We start from the raw sequence: 15,527 nt of genomic DNA on the forward strand, positions 1-15,527 counted from the left end.
AAGGAAACAAAAAACCAACAGAAAAAGGTTGGGAGCCTCAAGGAACTCATGGTCCACTAACAACAAACTGTGGTTCAGGGCTGGGAGAGCCAGAGGGAGACCTAAAAGGAGATACTGAGAAGTCAAACTGAGAGGACTTGAACTAAAAGACCCATAAAGGCAGAACCTGGAGCAGAGAGCACACACATTTGCTACCTACAAATAGTTTGATCAACCCACCCGAATAGGAGGAAATGGTCTAAGACTAGGCTCGCCTTGGTCACATCAGGGAGAATATTCTCAGCTAGTTGCTATCCATGTGCAGTCCCTGCAGCAGCATCCCCTGGGAACTTCTCAGATATGCAAAGGATCAGGTCATACTTCAAATCTGCTAAATCAGAAACTGAGGATGGAGCCCAGCCATTTCCACATTAAGAGCCTTCCAGATGATCCTGATGCAGGCTGAATCTTGAGAACTCCTGTTCTTAAGTGTTTGGATATCATTTGATAGGGGATGGAATGCTACAGAAGGATTTTAGGAAGGGGAGAGACTTAAATGTAGCAAGTCAAGCCCTTAGTCAAAATGGAGTCACAAGGTTGCCATAAGAGGCTTTGAAAATATCAAAGATTACAAGATCAACTCATTATTTGCATCTTTAGCTTCCAAAAAGCTAGGTGTCATGCAATTAGTTACCAAAATAGTTATTTTTGGCCAGAACTAAACCCCCATAGCATCCCCACTTCAGACCTACGCAGATATATATAGTTCACTAGAAATCCTGATAGGAACCCAAATAACATATTTGGGCTATGAAACTGGGAAACAAAGCCTTTGGGAGTAAAGAGGCAATTCTCATGTTCCCTTTCATTTTACCCCCCTTTTGAAGCCCCCATTTTAAAACTGGCTGGCTGGGGACTATATCCATTTAATAATGACTCCATCTCTTTTAAAATCCCAGAGGACCTCACTGATCTAGGCAGCCAGGATTGGGTTTTGGGAGAGGAGGGATTGTGTCATTTACCTTGTTTACACCTTTGGTACAAGGGCTCTTGTTTTACTCCAGCTGAAGATTTAGCAACTTAGGGCTTTCAACAATTAATTTGCAACAAAACCACCACCTGACAAGATAGGTGTAAAATCTTTTTTTTTTTTTTTTAAGGAAAAAAGGATTCATGAGAGAAAAGAACGGAAAACAATATGCTTGTGCTAAGGATGGAGTTAAAGTATTGCAGTCTTGTTGTTGGCAACCATAAATTATATGGAGTGGAATTAGACACTGTCACTAGGAAAAATATAGGTGAGCAAAATTTTGAGGAGACTATTGTTATCACCATCAAAAATCCGTTCCCATTTATGCTGTTCTTATTTAGCCAAAGTCTTAGGAATCTACTGGAGACCCCCAGTTTGAGAGGACTCTGTAATTAGGTGGGTTGCTTCCGTGTATGGTCTATTCCATTGGTTTAGGACTTTTCAATTTATATGCCTAAAGAATTACAGGGAAATGGAAGCATTTATTTACTATAAAGTGATCCATAATAAAAATAAATCCATCACTTTGTTTTATGTGATGTCTAGGGCCACTAGAACTGAATTTGCTTTCTTACTGATAAGTACCATGAACTTTCCACCTGTGCCTTCATGGCCGCATCTGTTCAGACATAACACATTCCAAACACCCGAGAGTCATTTTTCAAAGTCAGTTACTCAAAGTGCAGTAAACTTTAGAACAGATATTAATAATATTTGGTTCCCTTGACTCTGGCCTGCCTACTAAAGAAACATCAATCCCACTTTCTCCATTCCTACCTAGGGTTTTAAAAAACTATATGCACACTTTACTGATTTTCTATTTTAATAATTCATTTCCCATGTGAATAGCAAATAAAATAATCTACCATCAAAATAAATGAGGTGAATGATCTACAATAGAACTATTCTTAATCAACCATAAAATAGACTTAATACAAAGAGGATTTTCTCTAGAAAAAAAAAAAAATTGGAACACTTCCCTGAAATCTTTCCTGAATAAAAACTCCATTAGGATTTCTCAAAAAAGCAATTCATAAATAACACGTATTGAGAGATAATTAACCAATTATGTGGAAATAACTTTTTAGGACAAATTAACAATTCAAAAGGGGTCTTCCCAAAACAATTTTTCCATTTTTCCTCATTCTAGAAAATCCAAAACTAAATCCCTTGGATTAGTTTTTAATAACACAATGAAAGTTTGTAAGTCCTTCCATTTTATAGTTTCAGACAAATCCGACTGACATTATTGAAATATAATTTTGCAAAACAGTATTGTTTTTAATCACTTATTGGATCAGTTATTTATGTTGCACACAGACATGTGATTCCAACCTAGAATAACTCGTGTTAGGTTTAAATTGTAACATCAAAGGACAGCACAGTTAAAAATAAGTTTACCAAATTCAACTTCTAATCAAAAACTCCATAGAATTTCTAAGTGACCAAAAATGCATTAGTGCTCATTGCACATTTTCTATTTGGTCGGCTTGGTTAGAAAGTTCTTCCTCATATTGACTTCAAATCATTTAAATTTCAACCTGTGTTGCTTCTAGTACTATCACCTGTGACAGATTGGTGGGGTTTGGTTTGTTTTGTTGTTTTTTGGGGTTTTGTTTTGGAGAGTTAGGTTTTCTTTCCTCCTCTGCCAACTTTTTTTTTTTTTAACAGTTCTTAAATTACCAAAACTTTAAACCCTTTGGTACCCATGTCATTCACCTAATAGGAAATCATTTTTAAAACAATACCATTTGGATCTGAGGGTACATTTTTTTTTTTACATAATGAGTTAACTATTATAAACCATGCACTGAGCTCGATGTACCAGTTATAGTTTAACAAATTAAGGGCTCAGACTACCAAAATTAACCCCTATTTTGTTAGATTAAGATCCTATCTTTCTGTTAGCTTTTAAGCACCTTTCCTCTTATTAGGTTTGCAGTTAAAGCCATTTTGTTTTTTTAATGTTGGTAGTCGCTAAGCCTCCTCTCCCCATTTTGTACTTTGGCAGCACAAGTCAGTTCAGTGAAAATGGGCTTTTAACTGTATGTAAAATGGGAAGGCCACAAACAGGGTGAGGAGAGTGACAAGAATTGGAAAAAAATTGAAAATCAGTTTGTAAAAATGTAATATGAAACATAAATATGTATACCTCTTAATTCCTGAATTGAAATTTCCATTTTGGGGAATTTGTCCTCGGGAAATGTTGAAAGCAAATGCATAAAGATGTGTGTAACAGCAATATTTTTAATATCATTTTTCGGTAAAAATGAAACTTAAGTACTTTTTAAAGATGGAGACCCACTATTATTACAACTGTTAAACATCAAACACAAACACAACCCAGACGTAAATTCCCTAAGCAGACTAAACCACTTTAGTCATACAAGAAAAACGTAATTTACCTTATTTTTCAAGGTAAGTGAGACTTAACCTGAGACTTAACCTGAGTTGCTTAATTCCTCTATAAATCCTAAGCAAAACTTACTTTATTCCCCAGAAGTGATATGAAGTAACCACTGGACAATTCACTATCAAGGGTATTCTAATATAACCAAACACTGAAGAATCAACAATCACTTCCTCCTCTGTAAGAGGCTTTCTAACAATACACCTGAGTCCCGTTCCATGTTTGGTGCGAATGCCGGCCCTCCCCCCCCCATCTACAAACATCTTTGAGTGTGCAATCAACTTTTACTAATTGCTACCTTGGTCATTCAGTGGTTTTACTTTCATTTCTGAGCTTTTGACACAACTATGTGAAAACACATAGCAAAATTCTGGATGGAAAAACAAAGACAACAAATGCATTGGTGCATTAAAATTTTTTTTAATTCCTCCAATATTCTGTAATGCTTTTATGACTTACAATTTTGCCTTTGGAATCACAAGACTTGCGGCAACTCCCAGCTCTTCCATTCACTAGGTGAGGCCAAGCAACTGACCTATTTTAAATTTTATTTCCTCATCTCTAAAATTGGGATAACACTTATTTCACAATGTTCCAGTAGGTAAATATTTCTCTAAAGTCTAAAATGCTGTACCAGCATTTCTTAAAACTGCATCAGCATGACTGAGATTGCTGTTTTGGGTCTGTTTTTTCCATAAAGCTACTACATAAATATGGTGACCCAAAGGCCCAAGGTCTATGTACCTTCTGTATCTCATGAGGTCCCGCTGAAGGAACAAAAAGCAAATATAAAGGGAAGCAGATAATCGTAAGACTGGAAAACATGACACAGAATTAGCAGTCCAGGAAAACAGAAAACAAACTGATAGAAAACCAAAAACCTGGAGAAACACTCACCCAAGAGAGCAAAAAGCGCTCAACCCACTTGAGAGGCAACAAATATAAGGGGCAGGTGTGAACCTTGGGACCACAGGCAAATTACCGAAAACCTTTATTCACGACAGCTGACTAGGTGTGTACTACCTTGTCCCATTTGTGGGGACCATGGGCAGGGTAATTAAAATTTTTTACTTGTAGGGCGCCTGGGTGGCTCAGTTGGTTAAGCGACTGCCTTTGGCTCAGGTCATGATCCTGGAGGCCCCGGGATCGAGTCCCACATCGGGCTCCCTGCTCAGCAGGGAGTCTGCTTCTCCCTCTCACCCTCTTCCCTCTCGTGCTCTCTCTCTCTCATTCTCTCTCTCTCAAATAAATAAATAAAATCTTAAAAAAAATAAAATTTTTTACTTGTAACAGCTGGTGAGGTATAACCTGGCTCTCCTCATTCCCAGGTTATGTGTAGAGAGAAACTAACTTTTTGAATAAAACCGGAGAACCGTGCTCCAAACAAAGTGTCTTGTCTAGGTAGCCGACTAGTACAGGTTGTAAAGTCCAAAATAAAAGAGCAAAGCTTGAGGAAAGTCTGGACTTTATATCAGATGCTAAAAAATACATAACAAAGATGTAGAAGGCAACTTTCCCCAGGAATAAAATGCAAGTTAGCGCCCCCCTGCAGATTAGAGAGGCCTTTACTTTGGCAGTCTTGGGGACCCACAGCCTGGCTCTGTGTTCCATGCACACCCACTTTCAAAACACACCCAAATGGTCCTTAGATGCAAAGCAACAGACTATTAGGAAAATAGCTGCAAAGGAAAACCACCCAAGCCAACTCCACTCATCAACCTAAGCTTTCACGGTAACAAATTTCAAGGGGCAATCCATAAAGTTTGAGGAAAATTAACCGCATGTGTTAAAAGCAAGACAGCAGGCCCAAGTCAGAGTTGCTTATGCAACTAAGCCCTACATCACCAAACTCCCTAGGCCCCCGCCAGCCCCTGAAGGAAAGGAACTTGGCAATAAGCAACCTGTTTTTTTTTTTTTGGCCTGGAATAACTTCCTCGTTCCCACTCCCTTCTGTCTATAAAAGTCTCCATCTTGCACAGCTCCTCAGAGCTCTTTTCATCTGCTAGGCTGTACTCCGCCCGACTTGATTCGACTTCGCTCAGTTAAGTTGTTACATTTTTTAAATATTTCTCAGTTTATAACAGTTCTGGTATCAGAAGGAAGCCCCCAGCAGCCCCCCAGGAGAAAGGAGCGAGCCCCAGCCCACAGGTACCTGCTGAGGCCCTGGAGCGCCTGCAGCTTTCCCGCCGCTGGGCAGGGGGAGCCCCCCTTGGGATCCTGGCTCCTCAGCTTCCCCGTCAGGAGCCTGCACACATCCAGCCTTCCCTTCTCCCGACGGGCTCCGAAACCGCCAGAAGCCACCAGCCCCGACTTGAAAACCGGACCGGATGCCACTTAAAAACCAGGCCGGTCCCGGGTTGGACCTGGGGGTGGCGAGGCCTCAGGTAAGTAGGATTCTGTGATGAGGCTCACCAAACAGGTTAATTTATCAAAGATAATCTTGAGTTCAGTGGGCACAGCGGAGAGGTTTTAAGCATCTTAGATAAGCGCATCCCCCTTAGGAGGTGTCCTAGCGAAGGGGCCCCAACGCCGCACTCACCACGAAGGATGGAGGAAAAGTTATTCGTCCTCCACTCCAGTTTCCGGTGACCAGGATGGGACCTGCTGGGACAGCCGACTTGCTCCGGAGACTGCAGACGGATCCTGGGGGAACTGGCAGAAGCCAGCAAAGGGTAAGAATTTTTGCCAGAGTCAGCCCTCCCAGATCTCTATCTGTGGTGCCTGGGGGAAAGAAGAAGGTAAAATTTCACACTTCCCTTCCTTTCCAAACTCAGATCGGCAGGAAAAAAAAAAAAAAAATGTAAGAATTAGATCTTTGAACGGTGACTCGTGAATTTGCCTTCAGGTACCCATTGATTGTCGATCCTTTCTTTCCCAGAGATAGCTATCCTTGTTTGTCTCATTTTGTGACCTGAGAATTTGGCCTGATAACTGTCAGGCTGGAGGCCCCCAAAATGTGGCCAGACAGAAATGTGGGTCGCACCCCATTTGTGGCTCTCATCCTCCTGACTGACTGTGCCAGCTCTTGGGGGAATGGTCTGAGTCTTTTTTTTTTTTTTTCCTTTTGGTTATCTTTGGGAGTGGCTCTTTGTTTCCTCAAACAGGAATTACCAGGGGGCATTCATGATTCACACTTAGCTTCCTTCGGCAGATCACTACTGAAGATACTGTAGAACCTGCTGCTAATGCTTTGACCACGCAACAAAAATCCCTACATCCTCTGGACGAAGTTGTTCTTGATGATAAGATAGCTCTGATTATCTTTTACCTGAGCAAGGAGGTGTCTGTATGATTCCAACACCACTTGTTGCATTTTGGATTGACACTTCTGGAGAAGTTAAGACTTGGCTACCTAAGATTGCTGAACAAGCCGGTGGGCTTTAAGAAGTGGCTCCTTCCAGGGAGTCTTTGACTTATTTGATTCTGATTGGTTTGGGTCTTGGGAACCATGCCTCTGAAGTGCACTCAAGACACTAGAAATTATCCTACTTATAATAATCACAGTAATCTCCCTGGTGCCCTGTGTTCTCTCAAGAGCTTTAACTTCATGTTTACAGCTAACTACCTAGAAATGATCTCCCTAAGTTGGTAACAACCCAGAAGGAAGAAGAGAATAACCAATTTAAAGAATGTGAACTTCCTGGGGCACCTGGGCGGCTCAGTCAGTTAAGCGTCTACCTTCGGCTCAGGTCATGATCCCAGGGTCCTAGGAATCGAGCCCCGCATCGGGCTCTCTGGTCAGTGGGGAGTCGGCTTCTCCCTCTGCCTACTGCTCCCCCTGCTTGTGCTCTCTCTGACAAATAAATAACTAAAATCTTAAAAAAAAAAAAAAAAAGTGAACTTCTTGTCATTGACCTGTGAATACCACACAGTGATTCAGCAAAAAACTCCAGATAGGTAGCTGGGAGTAGCCCTAATGCCTTAAATTTTGATACCATCTCTCAGTCTTAGAGTCTGATCAAAAGGGAAAAACTCTTAAAAACAAGACAACATGCCCAATGTGCAGTTGCTTATGCCATATCACCAAACCGAGACTTAATTACATTTTTTGCTCTCTCAGAAATGGAATCTTAAACCAGTCATCAGGACTCATCTGATCAACACTAGTTAGAACCCTGCTATCCCCTAAAAATATATATATATAATTTTGTAGTAACCAACCCACATTTCTGCCTAGTATAACTTCCTTGTTCCCACTCCCTTCTGCCTATAAAAGTCTTTCATTTTGTGCAACTCCTTAGAGCTCCTCCCTGTTATCCTAGATTGGATGCTGCCTGATTTGATTTTTGCTCAAGTAAACTCTTAAATTTTTTAATATGCCTCTTTATCTTCTAACACATGAGAAAGGATCAATATTCAATCCATTCCTAATTCAACAATTATAGCTATAGGCATTTAGTTTTTGAACACAAAGAAACTGAGATGTAAATTTCGTCATATACTTCCATCCGACACAATTCCTTGATCTATGCATTCGATAACCTTGTCAGCAAAAGAAATTCAGCCAATCTGATGTGACTTGTTGATAGTGAATTCCTGTCTGGATCTATTGTGCATCAATGTATGTCTCCTATACATGCAAACATTCCATTCTTCAAATAATATGCATAAAAATCTTGCCAGATATCAATGTTAAACAAAGTAATTTTTACTTTTCTAAATCTGACATGGTCTTCCATAAAAAAATTAAAATAGTGTTGTCTTGACATGTTTCCACATGTCTTTTCCTGTTTTCCACGTGTTTCAAAAATGACCCCCGATTCAGTAATTTCCAGTTTCATTTGCAAATGCCTTTCGTAGAGTAAGAAGAAATTTGAGCCAAAAACCCAACTTTTTTGAAAAATAACATTTTGTGTAACTGCACATGAGGTTTATTATTTCTTTATTGTCCATAACAAATCTATGAGTCAAATGTTTTTCTCCCCATTTTTAAGATCAGAAGAATAGAATAATGCCCAAAGAAGTGAGTAACTTCCTAAAGTCCCACAACTAGTGAGTGACAGTGCCAAGTTCCAATGCATTTCAGTTTGGGGAAAAATGGTCTTCTCTCCGTAGGATTCTGAGTCCTTTCAACGCCTTTCTTTGTGGGTGAAAATAACTTAGAACATAGAAACAGAACAGCAGTTAAAGAGGTCAACCCTTATCATTTCAACATAAACCCTAATAGCAAGACCTTTCTCATCTTTGTAAAATGAAAAAAAAAAAAAAAAAACTACAGAGATAAACAGGTAAGTAAATAAATTTGTGTGTGGTTCACATTTTGGCCTCAGCTCATTTCCGGACCCAACCTTCCTTATACCCTACAGTTCTGTACCAGCATCTTCTCTCCAACCTTGAATAGAGAATCCCATAACCTCTTCTCAATCTTGTACCCATCCTTTGAGAAACTGGAGCTCAGCGAGCTCCTGCACAGACAAACACACTGGTATCTTTAGGTACCACACCATACTCATCATGTGGAAGTTGAGTAATTGCATACTGAATTGCATGGCAAGAGAAGCTCAACCATCTCAGGCAGTTCTTCTCCAAAGACCTGGGCATTGAAATGGAGCTAACATTTTACTTGAGCTTTTGAAATCTGCTGTCATATAGGAGAGCAAAATACTCTGGTTATTCTCAATTTCTTCTTCCTTGACTTCAGTTTCCTGAAGTTCCCTGACCAATTTCTGTTAGACTGCATTCAGAGAATCAAGGTCAGCCAATTTCCTACATCTTTGCAGTTCTCAAGCTTTATGTGTGTATAAGTAACACCAAGTAGCACCTAGAATGCCTGGTTTTAAAAATCAGAAACTTCAATGCCACATGCATAATTTATTAAATCTTGGGAATGCCCAAGAACCTGAACTAAAAAGTATATACTGTAAGATCTGGTGTGGGTGTTGTATATTCATATGTTGAGAAACAATGGTCTACCTTATAGGAAACAAAATTTTTAAGATCCACCAAGATTTTCCCTGATTCTCTACATTTAGCCAAGAAGTGATCCTAATACCTAAAGAGTACAATCTAAGAATTTGCCCCACCTCCCTTGTGCACTGTTATTAATGTTATCAGTTTGTTCATCTGGCATGTAAGTTAAATAATTTTCCTAGAATAACACTTGTTTTCATGTCTTTATTGAGTCTCCTGAAATATTCATTGATATCTGTAATGTTCTGTGCAGTGTAGACATTTTGGACATCCAAGATCACTCTGTCTTCTCCTTCACGGGTTCTTTGTACAATGTATCCATGTTCATCTTGGTTGAGCCATAAGGCTTAGGTCAGACCCTGCCAAACAGTTCTTCCATGATCTGAGTGACTGAACCACCATTTTTAATTCTGAATTCCATCCCATACAACTTCACTGATACTAATAAGAAAATATCTGCTCCCCAGAGTCAAAATCTCAAGGTCCTTTTTCAACTCACATTTTACATGTTGTAACTGGGTAGAGAAGTACATACTACACAGAATGTCACTGAAATAAGGCTATAGACAAACTAGTCACTCCTGACTGTTTTCACAGTAAATATGTCCTGAAACACTATTAATTCTCTATTTTTCTTCCATGAACTCCATTCAGTATGTGTTAGTAACTCACCCCAACTTTGTGTCAGTAGCCAACATAATCTTCAAAAGGGGAATTTTGAGACTCTTAACAGTTACTAGTTGTGTCCCAAGTTGTTTGAGATTGGCATTCTAGTATCCCCTTTACAGAAATATAGAATAAATTAAGGAATCCTATTGAATGAAATCAAATGTGCAGGAACCGTATACTTAGATGAAAATATACAAAAGCCCTGCGTTTTTACACAGTGATTTCATTGAAACTTACCTTCCTGCCAGGAATGTTCCACTTTCGTTGATCACTTTATCCAAGAATCAAAATGACTGAAGGTATAGAGGCAATATGTTTGGATTTCTGAATCTTATCTCGTCCCATTTGAGCTCCTCACTCCTGCCGTGGGAATTAATGGAGAGTTAACTGTATAGAGAGGTGGGGGCAAATGTACATCTTGTTTGTTATGAAACTTTTGCCTCACGTGACCAGTTTGATGGCTGAGTGTCACTGAATAGTCTCTGCAAAAGCTAAAGGCTGAGGAGTAACGCAGGCTTGGCAGCTTCCTTGGCCCCCTTCTCCTAGGCATGTACGTTCATCTCTGTTGCATCCTCTATAGCATCTAAAAGTTATGGGGAAAAATAAATTCTAATGTTTACTAAATGGAATGAAAATGGAAGGCTCCCCCAAGCCCCCACCACAGCTTGTCATGAATATACGACCATTTCTACTGGTTCAAATTTGTGGAGTTATAGATTATATTTCCTAGTTTTAAATTAAACCAAAAGAAAAGGGAAGTTGGTTCTAAAAGATGCCTGCAAAGAAATCAAAATTGAAGATAGTATTAATAATGCAAGCATAATTTAAGAACAAAAAAAATTAGATGTGATCACTCTATTGTCCTAGTATGAGCTCTCTGTTTTTATGAGTTTAATAACAACATTGAAATAATTAGAAATTATTTTGGTAAAAATTAAACCAAAAAATTGTATCAAGGAAATCATTTATCATTGACAATATGATTCTAAATGTATAGTGTGACCTATTGGCTAATAATCGGTAATTCATCTTAAAAATAAGTATTAAGAACATAAAAACACCTCTTCCATTTTTCAGCAAATGATAATACAGTATCTTACAAAATTTCACTGAGCTTTAGTGGCAAATGCTGAGAAGTTCTTCTGGAGGTTCCTTACTTAAAAATAAAAGACAAAGCCCTACAAATTTGGGAAACACAAAAGAACACTTTTGGATGCATTAAAAATGACTGAAATTATACATGAAAGACAATTTAATAGCAAAATAAAATGCACTCCTTTGTCAGCAAATACGCTCGAAGACATGGAAAACATTACTGAAAAATTAAAAAAACAATGTTAGGAAAAATAGTGTGGTAAAACTGTTACACAGTTGGATGAAAATACAGATGTTGCTAATGCATCAAACTTACGGCATTTTGGTATATTATAGATTCTATTTCAATAACAAAACACATTGAATAAAGCTACTTTTTGTGTGCCAATAGAAATACCAGAAAAGATATAGTCTCAATACTAAATATTTCTTCGATAAAAAACAATGTTTTATGGAAAAAAATTTGTAAACAACCATTGATAGAACAGCTGCTCTGGCTGGAAAAAAGAGAGAATTCCAGAGTGAGTCTGGCACCACAAGTGAATTTTCTTCACTGCATTATTCATAAGCAAGCAAATGGCAGAAAAGAAGTACGTGTTGCAGGACGTCATGGATGTAGTTAATTTTATACAAATGGCACCTTTAAAGTGTACTAGAATCTTTACATCTGTAGTGAGATGGAAGAAAATTAGGAAACCCTTTTGTACCAGAGGTACACTAGTTATCTTGGGATAAATTACTTAACTAGTTGTCAAATTTCAGTCTTCTGAATTTACTAATCTTGTTTGTGAAGACAAGTGGCTCTGTGACTATTTTTCCTAGTCAATGTTTAAACACACACACACACACACACACACACACACACTCCACACTCTTCCCTTTCAGTACAATGCTGACATTTTAATAAGTGTGAAAATTAACCGTTTAAAGAAACTTATGCTAGCAGATGATATTTTGAAAACAGTTGTTTAAAAACCACCTGGGCTCCCAATCGTGGCTTTGCCACTTGTTAGCTGAGCAATTTGGCAAATTATGGACTCTCCCTGTGTCTCGGGCTTTTATCTGTGAGGGAGATAACAGAACCTGCTTCACAGGATTGTAGTCAGGATCTGATGAAATAATCAGAGAAGCTTAGCCCAGCGCCTAACAAATGGAAGGCATTCATTCAATAAATGTCAGCTGCTGTCAATATCACTCTTACCACCTCCATCATCACAGACATTACAAGTGTAGTTACCTTTCAATGTGCCAACTTGCTTAGGTGTAACTACACTCCCCAGAACTCCCTTTCTTGTATGTTTCTGGGCCACAGGGCAGAAGGGAGGCAACAGCCCTTTGTAGCCTATATGTGCTGTTTCTGATCTGCTGAATCACCCCCTCTGTTTAAAGCAGCGGCTGAGCCAAGCGTGTGTCTCAGCTCCATGAAGAAGGGTCCCAGCTTTTGCAGGATACTTTTGTCACCAACATCAGAGGGAGCAAGAATGAGCATGGCTTTCAATCCGTTCAGTCCGTGGTGTTTCAGCTTGTGCTCATGGGATTCCAGCCCCTTCACTCCCTTCCTTCCTGACTGTCTGCCCTGAGCTTCAGTCTCCAACCCCAGACATGGTGATAGACTACAAAGGGCTACTTACCCAACACCCATCATTACGTAAGCCAATTCTGCATACACAGATGTGTGAGTGTATACACACACACACACACACACACACACACACACTAATACAACAGTCAAATGACTAGCAAAAGAATTTTTTTTAAAAATTGCACTAATAGTTTGAACTAAATTGGCCAAAACAACCCATCACGGGTTTTCTGGGACTTGAGACAGAGAGAACTCTCTAGATGGAAGCGAGCAAGTGTGTACATACTACACCAGTGGAAGGGTAGGGGTATAGTCAGACGTGAGGGGTTAGGGCTGGATGCTAGTAGTTAGACGGTCATCCCAAAAGTCAAGCCAAGCAGAGAGGCAAGACCCACTAAGCACAGTGAAAGCATGGGTATTTACACTCGCCCCACCAAGTACCCCTCATCTTCTCTGCAGCACCATAACACCATAACGGATCTTGCCCTGGATTTTATCCATTCTTCACTAAGGCAGGCAGGGGAACTTCCCAGCTCTCCCTATTGCCAAAAAATCAAAATGAACTTTTCTAGTTGGTGTTTTGTTTTTAACTGCAAAGAGAATACACGAAAATTTAGCCTCGTTGTTAACTACTATTGAATATAGTATTGCCCTTTCCTGATCATTACTCAGCTATTGTAAGGGATCCGCATGGCTCCTGAAACCAACCACACATATATTTCATCACCAATTTTCAGAATAGTCTTCCACTGTTCAAAATCATGGGCTCCAGGGAAATGTGCTGGTGGTATTGTTCACACTCCTTTGGTCTCAATTTCAGAGCTCGGATTTTTCATTCTCCTATTTCATCCACTGTATCTCTATCTTTCTTCCTATCCACATTTCTCTGCATTAACCATTTCTTCCTCTTAAATTATTTCTTCATGACTCCCAGCATGCTTCATGGTTAGCACTCAGCACATTCCTGGTAGTTCACAGGGAATACTTGATTGATGATAGATAGATAGATAGAGTTTTGAGGTGCACTTTTCTTCTGTGGAAGATTTTTCCAGTGACCACAAAGGAAATGATAAAAGGAGAGAAGAACAGACATTTTATCAAGGAAATATGCTACAAACTATTAAGCCAAATGGAGGAAATGAATGCTCTGTCCCATACAGAGATCACAAAATTGTCATGAGGTGAAGATTTAGTAGTTTGATTGTTGCTTCTAACTATAGCGATTTTAAAAAGTAACAACTCTGCTTCATTATAGTTAAGAACATGGAAGATTTGGTCAGTAGTGTTGCAGGCTGTCTCTTCCTTCTTCCCACCCCTAGCACTATCCTATTGCCTATTGCCTGTAATTCACTTCTAAGACTTTGATAGCATCCTCATAATGGTCTGCTCAACAATAGTACCATTAGAGTTTATTCAAAAAGTCAGATTGGCAGAAACTCTGCTGGAATGGGAACATTCTCTCAAGCATCATAAGCACTATTGGAAAAGATCTGCAATGTCTAGGAAACAATTAAAGCCCCTAAAATGGACTGTGCAGCTATTTATTCTCGTTAAGAGATGGGAAAATACAGGTTAAATTACCTTATAGCAAATTAGATGGGAAAGTAGAGAACATAATCATGTAATAAAAGACCTATAACTCCTCCCATTTTTCAAAGCACTCTACCAATTGTCATTCTAGCTTCCAGAACAGACTAATACTCCAGAGCCAAAGCAGACATTATTACAGAATTAGAAGCAGCATTTTCTCTTTAAATCAACCCTAGAGGCTTTGATAAAAGTCCAGCTTAGAACATCCAGAATGAGGTGCAAGCGGTGGTCATCACTCTTGGATTTTTTTGTACTTTATAAAATATTTCTGAATTTTATAAAGTGTCTCTGTGCATCAGAAGTTTCCTCTGTTTTTTTTACATTGGTTGAATTTCATATCTAGATGTTCCACGTTCAGTATATGAATAGGAGATGGAGATGAAACAATTTTCTGTTCAAAATGCTTGAAACACTTAACTGTAATACATCAACTTCATTGTTGATTAAAATGTCACAATAAAGTACAATATAATTTATTAGTCTTTTAAAGTTCAAGAACTTCTTTTGCATAATCCTTTGCCAGTGGAATGTGATTTATTTGGATAGTCCAATTTTAAGGTCACTGTCCACTCTTGAGAACTACATTTTAAAGCCTTTTTGATTAAATCTTAAAAAATATATTGCTATTTATATGTGAAGCCAACCCTATGATCAAATGGGTATATGAGATGTGTACTTTGAGAAAGACTTCCTGTAATTTATTAATTGAGAGTTTACTTTGTTTTCTTTGTTAGGATCTCAGAGCTGTTGTCGGCTCTGAGCTGCACAGTAAACACTTCCTCCATAGTGCCTCTACCAGGTTTCAGCCACTCAGACCATCCCTGCAGCATTTACCCCATCTCTCTGCTCTGTAGTTCGGTGCTGTGCAGGAATAAAGCAAAGAGCACATTATCAGAATGGTTTACCGACTCTCCAAAAGGAGTAGGCTCCAATGCTCAGATTCATGTGACCCAGTGCCTGTCTCTTCAAATGTCCGCTCTCAGATGACTCATCTCCTTATCTCAAAATCTATAATCATAAAGGACAGATAAGAAATAGGTCCATTAGAGTCAATCAGTAATCAATGGGGTGTCTAGGTGGCTTAGTCGGTTAAGTGTCCGACTCTTGGTTTTGTCTCAGGTCAATGTCTTGGGGTCATGAGATCAACCCACGCTCAGCAGGGAGTCTGCTTGAGATTCCTTCCCCCTCTTCCTCTGTCCCTCCCCTATACACATGCTCGCATGTGCTCTCTCTCTCTCTCTCTCTGAACAGGGGTGCCTGGG

At 39.2% G+C, this 15,527-nt stretch overlaps 1 long non-coding RNA gene across 1 annotated transcript; it reads right to left on the bottom strand.

Moving 5' to 3' along the window:
* Nucleotides 1–6,089: 6,089 nt before the first annotated feature.
* LOC114208792 (uncharacterized) lies at nucleotides 6,090–15,265 on the bottom strand. The gene is made up of 3 exons (XR_003609140.1): nucleotides 15,171–15,265; nucleotides 10,236–10,358; nucleotides 6,090–6,140 (listed from the first exon to the last, which is right to left on the bottom strand). It is a non-coding gene; the product is annotated as an uncharacterized LOC114208792 (long non-coding RNA).
* Nucleotides 15,266–15,527: the final 262 nt, after the last annotated feature.

The sequence above is a fragment of the Eumetopias jubatus genome, unplaced genomic scaffold (genome assembly GCF_037043125.1).
Source record: "Eumetopias jubatus isolate StellerSeaLion01/CBP00866 unplaced genomic scaffold, mEumJub1_p1.0 scaffold_16, whole genome shotgun sequence".
Classification (NCBI taxonomy): domain Eukaryota; kingdom Metazoa; phylum Chordata; class Mammalia; order Carnivora; family Otariidae; genus Eumetopias; species Eumetopias jubatus.